This window comes from Zingiber officinale, chromosome 3B (assembly GCF_018446385.1).
Source record: "Zingiber officinale cultivar Zhangliang chromosome 3B, Zo_v1.1, whole genome shotgun sequence".
Classification (NCBI taxonomy): Eukaryota; Viridiplantae; Streptophyta; class Magnoliopsida; order Zingiberales; family Zingiberaceae; genus Zingiber; species Zingiber officinale.
Genome location: NC_055991.1, coordinates 80,422,897 through 80,433,589, shown reverse-complemented (window position 1 = coordinate 80,433,589; position 10,693 = coordinate 80,422,897). Strand labels below are relative to the sequence as shown.

The 10,693-nt window shown below is 39.0% G+C and overlaps 1 long non-coding RNA gene across 2 annotated transcripts; it reads left to right on the top strand.

Annotated features, from left to right (window-relative positions):
* Positions 1-248: 248 nt before the first annotated feature.
* On the top strand, positions 249-2,634 carry LOC122056645. 2 transcript variants are annotated; one of them, XR_006133339.1, is made up of 4 exons: positions 249-820; positions 906-1,031; positions 1,383-2,346; positions 2,505-2,634. It is a non-coding gene; the product is annotated as an uncharacterized LOC122056645 (long non-coding RNA). The 2 variants fall into 2 exon arrangements; XR_006133338.1 differs by having other exon boundaries at positions 1,383-2,634.
* Positions 2,635-10,693: the final 8,059 nt, after the last annotated feature.

Genomic DNA, 10,693 nt, shown 5'->3' with positions numbered 1-10,693 from the left:
ATGAAAATAAGGATGGATTAGTTAAGGAAGACTATGTAAAATACGGTACCTAAATAAACCTTAAGAGAATTTTTAGAAATTTTTAGAAATTTTTCGGGAATTAATTGGAGTTTGTATGATGTAGATTAAAGAGATCAATTATTTGGCTACTAGGAAGAATGTTTTGATGTTCCAATTTAATCGGGAGTTGATTGAGGAAATTAACCTAGGTATATAATTAAAACCCTAAGTTTAATTTTTTTATTTTTCTTTTTCTTCTCCTCCGCCCGAACCCCTCTCCTTCTCGTGCGATTTGTGCCGAGTCTGCCGACGTCGCACCTCTTCTCGCGCGTTGCCCCACACCAGATGCCGACTGCCCTTCCTTCTCATCTCTTCTCCTATTTCTTCCCCGCCGAACCTTTCCTTCTCCTCTTCTCATCGCTGAACTTCCTCTTCTCTCCCAAGCCGCACGCTGCCGTCGACCACCTCTTCTCCTTCTCCTTCTCCCCTCTCCTCTTCGCGCAACCGCCAACCACCACCTGATCGAGAGGCAAGCCTCGCCGGTCAGGGTCCGATGCTGGCCAGTAGACCTCCAGCCAGCCAAGAGTCACCCTAACTCCGACAAAGAGGTGAAAAGGGTTTGCCCTTCTCTGCGTCGCCACCACCGCCTAGCTCCGATGTCGCTGGATCAGTGGTTTCCACCCAGGCCGCCGGCTATGGATCTGCTCCGCCTCCTAGCAGTGGCTACTACTCCTCTCTGTCACGAGACGTCGTGATGCTGTTGATTGCTGGCACTAGCTAAGGCGTAGCCGACGGTCACTGCTCTTCTAGCCATAAGAAGGTATGATGTGTTGTTTGTTCATGTTACCCTTCCTGTCCGATCTGTACCACAGGTTGTCACCAGTTTGACACGATCTGGATTGCAGATCCATAGTTGCGGCAATGCTATCTGAATTTTGATGACCACGGTAGACTGGTGATCCTTGAGGTGGTGAGAGATGATGGACAGAGTTACTATTGTTGGATAAGGAGCCAAGCTATGAGCCGTAGAGGTAATGCAATCTATAGATTATGAATTTTGAATGCTAGATTCTTGTTTAGGGTTTTAATTCATGTAAGAATCTGAAATATGGAAGGGAAAGTGGTGATGATTGGGTTTGGTTAATTTTGAATAGCTTGGTAGATCTATTTGTATGTTAGATGAATTGTTCTATTTAAGGGTTTCTTGGATATTAAGAATTAAGGAGTTGATTAGTGGATTAAAGATAACTTATCATCTAATTAGATTTGGATCATTAGGTGGAATTAAACATGGATACCTAATCAAGTTAGAATTGGATTTTTGGGTTAGCTAATTGTTGTATGTGATTAGGTAAATTATATATATATCATGTGATTCGCAGGACGTTGATTTGAGATGGGCGTCTCAACATGGAGATAGATCAATATGGTCTATATTGAGGCGGGTACCTCTTGACTTATCTTTTATGATATTGTCACTTTGATATGCATAGTAATTTATAGCTAGTAGCAATGATCATACTTAGATTTGCCCTTGGTAGGTCACTATTTGATACCTATTGTATGTCATGTTTGTTGCCTGTTATGTATCCATATTTATAACTCTTGATTATTGTCATGTGTACCTTAGTTCCTAGAGAAAGTAACATACTAGGCTTCACTGGTATAGGACTAGTTTCTAGATTTTATTATCTGGCATGTGTACTTAGGTTGTTGATACCTAAACCATCGTCTGATTTATTTCCTTTTAGTGCATTTTATATGGAGGGTATACGGTTTATATCTACATGTTTAGTGTCATGCACCATCTTGCATGATTGTATACTGGCGATAGTCAGCTCCATTATTGTTGAGCGCATCACCAGTTACATGATCTGCACACATAACCACTCATGAGTTAGTGGTACATCAGACAGGGTGTGTGTCGTTTGCTCTGTCAGGGCTCCGCTCATCGGCTCCTGGGTAGCGATGACTGTAGCGTGTAGAGGGCAGGGATCCCTCCCCTAGGATACAGGGAGATGAGAGCTTAGGCTCCCCCACTATGTTGGGGTAGGAGGATAGGCGTACTCCGACAGCATCCTGTCCACTCGGTCACTCAGGAGCAGTGATGACAAAGTGCACAGTTGTCATAGCCCTACCCACTCGGTCTCACCATCACGTGTGAGATGGTTGACTGGTGTCAGGGGTGACACATGTCATTTTTGCATCATATGCATTGATTGCGTTTATGGTTTGTGATTGATGCACTTTGTTTGCTGCATTTTGGTGGTTGCATATGATTGATATGCATACAGGAGACATGAGGTATTTTGTCTAACGATCGTATGTTCCGGATAGGAGGCCCTGGTGAGTACAGTTTCTTCAGCCTTTACAGTCTGCATTTCCTACTTTATTCAGGAAACTGTACTACATGATTATTTCTGTTAGTTATATCTTACTAGGCATGTCAGCTTGATATCCGCTGAGTTCTTTGAACTCACACCGTTGAGCTATTTCTATTTCAGGTAGCAGGTAGATTTTTAGAGTCGCTTGGAGTATCCTGTCTGCCGATTCCCACGTCACATCCGAAGACCACTTCGAGTTTCATTTACGCTTTTCGTGTATTTGGTATTTAGTGTTGTTATTGTGTTTTGTTTTGTTGTGGTTGTTGTGTAAAGCCTAGTCGGCTAGCAGTTGTTGTTTTTAGTTTGTATGATTTTTCTTTATCATTTTTCCACTGTGTTGGTCTTTTTTTATACAGCCGAGTGGGTTGTTAAAGATATATATAACTGCGTCGTTGTGTTTATTTTGTTCCAGCCGAGTGAGCTGATGATGTAAACTGCGTGGTTGTATATATATTCCAGCCATGTGTGGCTGATATATATTTTGTATGTAGTAATGCTTCAGATTGTCACCCGTACAGGGGAGATGTCGTCTAAATTTCTTCTGGCAAGGACTACCTAGGGCGTGACAGACTAAGTTGAAGTTTAGGTTGAGGTTTGCATTAAAATATTGATACTTAAACCTCAAAACTTCTAATTTTGGGTTTTCTAAAGGTTTAGGGATCCCAGTTATTGTTGGTGTAATGACAGAAGTTTAGAGCATATCTTTTGGGGGAGTCACTCGCTAAGGACATGAAAATTAATTTTTCATAAACCTTGGAAGGTGATCTACCTTCCTTAGCGTAAATGCTCAAGGTTGAGCATTTAAACACAATGGAGAATGGATATCTTCATTATTTAGTTGCGTATGCTCAAGGATAAGCATTAGATATATTGAAGGGTATGGGACCTTCATTATGGTGTTGATCACAACAAGTGCAGTTATGAACAACGGTGAGTAACTCTTCAGGGGGAGAGTTTTTTATGTATGTCAATAGGGGGATAGTATAGGGTTTAAGTTAGGCATTCATTACCTAAAGAGGTAGTTTGCCCTCTAGGAAAGGGGGAGAATGAAGGAAACCCTCATTCATACCCTTGGCATGAAAGGAAATTGAGGCTATGGGATTAGCCTAACTTAAAGGTATTGTCAAATATCATAATGGAGGAGATTGTTGGTGCAATATCCCTAGGCTTGAGTCTTGATGTTTGGGTTTCGATATTTGATAATACATGGAGATTGCATATGCAATCATCCGTTTGGGGAGATTGCTGATACAACTCCCCTCCGATCAAGGTTGACCAGTTAGATGTGAAAATGAGTTAAGTAGGTCAAAGAGTTGACTGGATACTTGACTGGGGAAGTCATAACTAGAGGTTAGGAAGTTAGAAAATTGTGAATGAAGCCAGGCAGTTGGAAAATCCTGGTGAGTGAAGCCAGATGAAAGACCTAATGAGTGAAGCTGGACAGTTGGAAGATCCTAGTGGGTGAAGGTAGGTGAAAGTCCTAGTGAGTGAAGCCAGGTAGGTGAAAGTCCCGATGAGTGAAGACGTGCAGTGGAAAAATCTTGGTGAGTGAAGCCAGGTGAAAATCCTAGTGAGTGAAGTTAGGTGAAAGTCCTGGTGAGTGAAGGTAGGCAGACGGAAAGTCCTAGTGAGTAAAGCTAGGCAGATAGAAAGACCTGGTGAGTGAAGCCAGACACGTGAAAATCCTGGTGGGTCAAGATTGATCGGACACCTGGTATTAAGAAGTCCGAGTAAGTCAAAGGATTGACCGGATACTTGTCACAGGAAATCCAGATGGATCAAGGGTGACCGGACATCTGATGGAAGGAAGTCCAAGTGGGTCACGGAGGTCCGGGCACTTGGCACGAGACAGTAAATCTAAGTTGGTCAAGAAGGACCACACTTGTTGATCAGAATCCCAATGAGAAGTTGGCAAAGAGAAAGTTCAGATGGGTCAAAAGTTGACCGAACACTTAGCGGTCGTAAGTCTAATAGGGAGTTGGAATGAAACTAGGAAGTTCGGACGTAGTAAACTTCCGAAGGCCATAACTTTTGATTCGGATATTGGAATGAGGTGATCTTAGATGCAAAACGAAGCTCATTTCAAGCTCTACACATTTTTCTTGCCAATCGATTGACCAATCGATTGGAGGGTTCAATCGATCAGCCAATCGATTGGTTGGCGCGATTTTGTGCAAAAACTGTCTTGATCGATTGGGTAATTGATCAAAACTTCCTCAATCGATTGGTAAATCGATTGGGAGAGTTTTTGAGTAACCAGTGAGCTTCTGAATCAATTAGTTGATCGATTGAAACCTCCAATTGATCAGTCGATCAATTGGGAAGTTGGAAATCGCACGATAGAGGCTGAATTGATCGGGCAATCGATTCAGACATTTTCCAGATAGCACAGAGGCACTCTAAATCGATAAGACGATCAATTCAAAGCCTCCCCAATCGATTGAGAGTCATTCAATCAATTGGGATCCGACCGTTGCGCAGGTTATAGCCGTTGGTGAGCGTCTTCTTCGCGTATTCCTCTCCAACGACTACAGTGCGATCTCAGCGGCGATCTCAATGAGCTTCTCCACACTTTCACAGCCAGTTCTTGAAGGCTCTTGGAAACAAGTATAGTTACACTTCCAAGGTTCAAGAGACAACAACAACCAACAAGTAAGCAAGAAGGAAGAGTTTTCTTTTATATCTTTTGTATTTTCTTCTTGTAGGTGTTGTATATTGTTGTGTGAGTTTGTACGAGGCTTCTCCGCCTTCGGCTACGACCGAGAAGGAGTGTTTTGATTAGTGGAGTGTGTGTCATGTGTAGATCCTTGGATTAGTCACCTCTCCTTAAAGTGAATACCAAGTAAATCCTTAGTGTTAGTGTTGTGAGTGTGTTTCTTGTTGTTTATTCCACTGCACATCATCGAAGAAGCACATCAACAAGCGCTAAGAACTATTCACCCCCCTCTAGCACCAAACGACCCTAATGGTTTTTTTGTACTGAAAAAAATTTTCAATTTAAAACATTAACAGAAAATATGTGAAATAATTAATTTGATAAACAAAGTTAAAAACTAAAGCATATTAAATTTAAAATAGGCATAAATATTAATTTAATTTAGACAAAGCATGATTTAGCAACCCAAAATAAGTTCCTACTTATTAGATTTATCAAAAAAAAAATTATGGGTTATATTTTCTTTCTACTTTTATAATTTGACCCTTGTGAAATCTAAAATATTAATTAAGCCTTCCATAATTTCTAAATTTAGAACTTTGTGAAAAATTTGAATTTAGGCATGCAAAGTCATTTTTCAATTTTTCTAATCGATCTTTTAATTCGTTATTTTTAATTTTTAGTTTATCATAATTTTCTAATAAACATAATTTTGCTAAGATAATTTTTAATTCTATTTTTCTATTTTTAGTAGTTCATGCTTTGTTTTTAATTTACATATACTTCTAGAAAGTATTTTTATGAATTTGTACAACTTTTCATGAGATAAGGAATGTACCTTACTGTGATATTCTCATAGTTTGTTGCTTCCTCTTCTTCGTTGCTTTCTTCCGACATATCTCCCCCTTCATCGATGCTCATTTTGGATGAACTTTCGATGTCTTCTTGGTGATCCACCATTAGTGTTATCCCAGCATAATCCTCAATCTCGGACTCTGATGAAGATTCGTCTCATGTGTCTTTTAAATTTTTTTGCTCCGTACGTCTTTTGACCCTTTGTCTTTTTTCTTTATCTTTTAGTTTTGGGCAATTATCTTTTACATGTCCTTCTTTATTACAGTTATAGTGCCTTATTCTCCTTTTTCCTCGAAGAGGTTTCTTGGCCTATGACTTGTTAAAACATACTCTTTCATTTTCATTGAGGGATATGTCATAATCGGGTTCGTCCTTCTTGTCTTGCAAAGCTAGGTTCTGACCTGGCTCCTTTCTTTATCCTATACACCAAAATACGTGTAATTCAAAAGTAGAAAATAGACTTTCTAGAGTACTTACCTCGAGGTTCTTGGATATATAGTAGGAGTCTACTATAGACGTCCATTTCGGTATTCTTGGGAATGTATTTAAAGCATAGTTTTGTGAGTCCCAATTAGTTACCGTTTCTCCAAGATTCATTAATCCGGTGATTAGCTCCTGGATTATTGCATGTAGATGGGCTACTGTCTCTTCCTTTTCCATCTAGAGGTTGCTAAGTTAATTCCAGAGCAAATCCCATTTTGCGAGTTTAGCTTCCGAGGTCCCTTCATGCAGCTCTAGGAACTTCTCCCAAAGGTCTTTAGCTGAGTCATAGCTTCCAATCTAATTGACTTCTTAGGATGGAAGAACGCTCAGCAAATGGAACTCTGCTTTACCGTTCTCCATGAAGTTAGCTTGTTCCTTTTTGGTCCACATATATTCTTCTTTTTCAGCTCTATGTTGATCTTTATGTGCTACAAAATCATATTTGATTATTAAAAGAATTTCAAAATCTATTTTGAAAAATACCTCTATTCACTTTTTCCACATTTCTAACTCTCCCTCAAACTTTGGCAGGTAAATGCTAGATTCGGCCATCGCCTTATTGCTTCAGTTGGCGGTTAGTCCTTCTGAGGCGGTTAAACTCTGATATCACTTGTAAGTCCTGGTAGGTCAGCTAGAGGGGGTTGATAGCCTTGAAATCAGAGTTAGAAAAATCTCTTGTTATTTGAGCTTAGCAAGGATACAAATTAGTTAAGCACAAATAATTAATATTAAAAGAAATGACAACTTATAAAAATAATAAGTAAAAAGACTAGGATTTTTACTTGGTTATAACCAAGGTGGTTATTAATCTAAGATAATTGCAAAGCTCAACTCAAAATAATCTCCTTTATTAAAGGCGGAGTAGCCTTTTGCACTCTTTATACCTCAGAAATTAACTATGAATTGAATACAGAAGTTGTTATTAAATTCCTAGCTCCAAGGGGCTTTTTGTTGGATCGAGAAGCGCTAGAGGGGGTGAATAGCGTTCATGGCTTTCACGCGTTTCAGATTAAAATGTATCGAAATAACGCAACAGAAATAGTAAAGGAAAGCAACACATGAACACAAGTTATTTATTTGGTTCGGAGCCTTGGGCGACTCCTACTCCAAGGCCCGCGATCGTTGATCGATTTCGGTGGGCAACAACTATAATATCAAAATTTTGGTACAATCAAGAATTACAATTGAGTGAACTGAAAATAAACTGTACCGACAACACTAAGTGAAAAACTGTAGCTTCAAGTCGTCGGGAACTTGTCGTAGCTTAGCCGGGTCATTTCTTGAGCAGCACAGGAAGAAAGAACAATTTAGAAATTGCTTATTCAACCTGCTGCTCGAAACCTCCTTTTATACACTGCTTGAGGTGCTTCAAACACCATCCAAGGCGCCTCCAGCATGCCGAGTCAGCCGCGTGGATCAACGCTAAAAACTTCTCCTCTAATCCACTTGAAGGCACCTCCATGCCAGTCTAAGGCACCTCCAATCTGTGGTCCAAGGCGCCTCCAGCTCAGTCTGAGGCGCCTCCAGCTTTACCGCGCGCAAGCTCTATCCTTTGCACCCGAGGCGCCTCCAAGCTCCATGGAGGCGCCTCGGACACTGTTTACCCGAGGCTTAAGATTGCTCCTTTGTACCTGCAAGATACGTTAGTCCAAAAGATACCCTGCAACACAAAGTTAGCACATAATATTATAAATATAAAGTCTGACGGTCATCGGATTGTCCGGGTCTGACTTCGGATTTCCGACCGGAAACCCTAGGTCGACCCGACGCCTACTGTTCCCTCTTCCGGGGAACGCGTCCTCACCTACTCCCCTCAGGAGAGATTACCTGATGTCAGTCTGGTCCTCCAGACCGACTGGACTTTCCGCCTAGGGTTACCACCCCCTATAACCTACCGCCCCCTAGGGTTTTTCTCCATCTAGGGTTACCACCCCCTAGGACCTAAGGTTACCGCCCCCTAGGACCTAAGGTTACCCTCCTTAGGATTTTCCTCCACCTAGGGTTACCAACCCCTAGGACCTAGGGTTTTCACCTTGCCTAACCGCAACTAGGACTTTTGCCTAAGAACACTTAGGGCTTTCCTGCAATCTCCATTAGATATGTTAGATCACAAATAAGCTTAACTTTGATTCCTTTGTCATTATCAAAACTTGGGTCCGATCATCGGATGCTTCCCGCACCAACAATCTCCCCCTTTTTGATTATGGCAACTGAAATTCAAAGTTAAGTAAAATAGATGCATAAACGATCTTCAAAGTTTAAGTAAGAAACATAAACAAGCTTAAGTAAATAAGCATAACTTAAGCTTAAACATACTTAAACTTTTAACGATGTAAGGCTTCCCCTTAATAAGAGCTCTTTTTAATTTAAATTTTAAATTTTGCTTTGAATTATTTTCCTACTCTCCCCATTTGCCATATATCAAAATAAACAAGGGAGGAAAAGGAACAGTGATTCAATGGCCTTAGCTCGTTTTGTAAATATTAATAGCTAAATTATTTTTTCTTTGAAAAGTAACTCAGCTAAATTCGAAGAAATATTTAAAAAAAAAACTAGGTAAGCTTGTAAAAATGCTTAATTTGAAAGGCTTTGTTAAAAATTATTTCCTTAAATTCTTAAAGTCTTAAAAGACATTATCTTTATTTCGAAAAGCTTTTTGAACAATCATAAGTTAAAATTAAAAAATCTTTTGAAAAAAATACTTAGCTTAATTTTGAAAGAATCTAAAATATTTAGCTAAATTACGAAATAGGTTAAAAGATTACTTAGTGTAGAAAGTTTTTTGTGCAAAGAATTTAAGTTTGAAAATACTTAGCAAAGAAAACACTTTAACACATTTAGTTAAATTTGGAAACCTTGTAATCAATTTTTGAAAAAGCTAAAAAATACTTAGCCAAAAAAAAAATGCTTTTGAGAGATATCTGGCTAAGGTTAATTTGAAACAATATTTGTTAAAATGATTTAAACCAGACTAAGTTTTAAAAAGCTTTTGAGAAAAAATAAGCTTGTAAAGTTGCAACTAAGGTCATTTTCACATAAGTTCAAGAATCCCTAAAGTCCAAGCATGAGTAACTAAAAAAATATTAAAATTGATCCAGTTAATCCTCTTGACTGCATGTCTAATCATTTAGCTACTAGCTGATTACCTAGAGGGCGATAACTTTCACTTGGTTAGTCAAGTTAAGTCAATTGATCCAGTTAGATTTGACTAGGTCTGGATGACTTAACTTGATTAATGTAATGATGATTTTTAACGCCCAGACTTACTGTGATGCACAGAAATAAGCATTCTGAAGTCTAGGTTGTACTTTATGCATCTCACACCGTTCTAAGTTCCTTTCAAACACAAGCAAGTTAAGCCTAGGGTGTTTGTGAGATGCTCTGGCTGCAACTAGGGGAACATGATATCTAAAGGTAAGCCCTAGGCTAAGTCCAAATTTAGAAAGTCTAATAAAATTGGGATTTTGAAGACATTATTTTTCCTAAAATTTTGAAGGATACAAAAACCAAGCTAATTAAAGATAAGGAACATAAGGTCTATTCTACTAAGCACATTCCTATTTGCCTTCTAAGTGCACTAAACTCAAGTTCAGGTAAGGGTTTTGTGAATATGTTAGTTAGGTTTGATTTGGACTCAACATAGTTAAGTACAATATCCACCCCTAGCTACGTGATCCCTTACAAAATGGTGTTTTACTTCTATATGTTTAGTTCTTGAGTGGTGAATTGGGTTTTTGGTTAGATTAATTAAACTTATGTTGTCAATTGAAATTTTAGTGTTATGAGATTCTAACTGGCAGTCTTTTAGGGTATGCATCATCCATAATAGTTGAGATGCAAATTCTCCTAGAGCTATGTACTCAGCTTCAGTGGTTGATAGGGCAACACAATGTTGCTTTCTGCTTGACCAACTTACTAGGCATTGACCTAGAAATTGACAACTATCACTTATGCTTTTTCTATCTAGCTTGAACCCGGCATAGTCTGAGTCAGAATAGCCAATCAGATCAAGAGTGCAAGTCCTAGGGTACCATAGTCCTACATTTAGGGTTCCTTTAATATATCTAAGTATTCTTTTAACATGAGTTAAGTATGACTCTTTTGCACAAGATTAATATCTTGCACACATACCTACTGCGAAAAGAATATCTAGTCGGCTCGTAGTTAGGTACAGCAGACTCCCTATCGCACTGCGATAGTATTTCTAGTCTATTGGTTTACCTTCAAGGTCTTGGTCAACTTTAATATTAGTGGTCATAGGTGTATTAATATTTTTTGAGTTTTCCATTCCAAATTTTCTAACTAATTCCTTAGC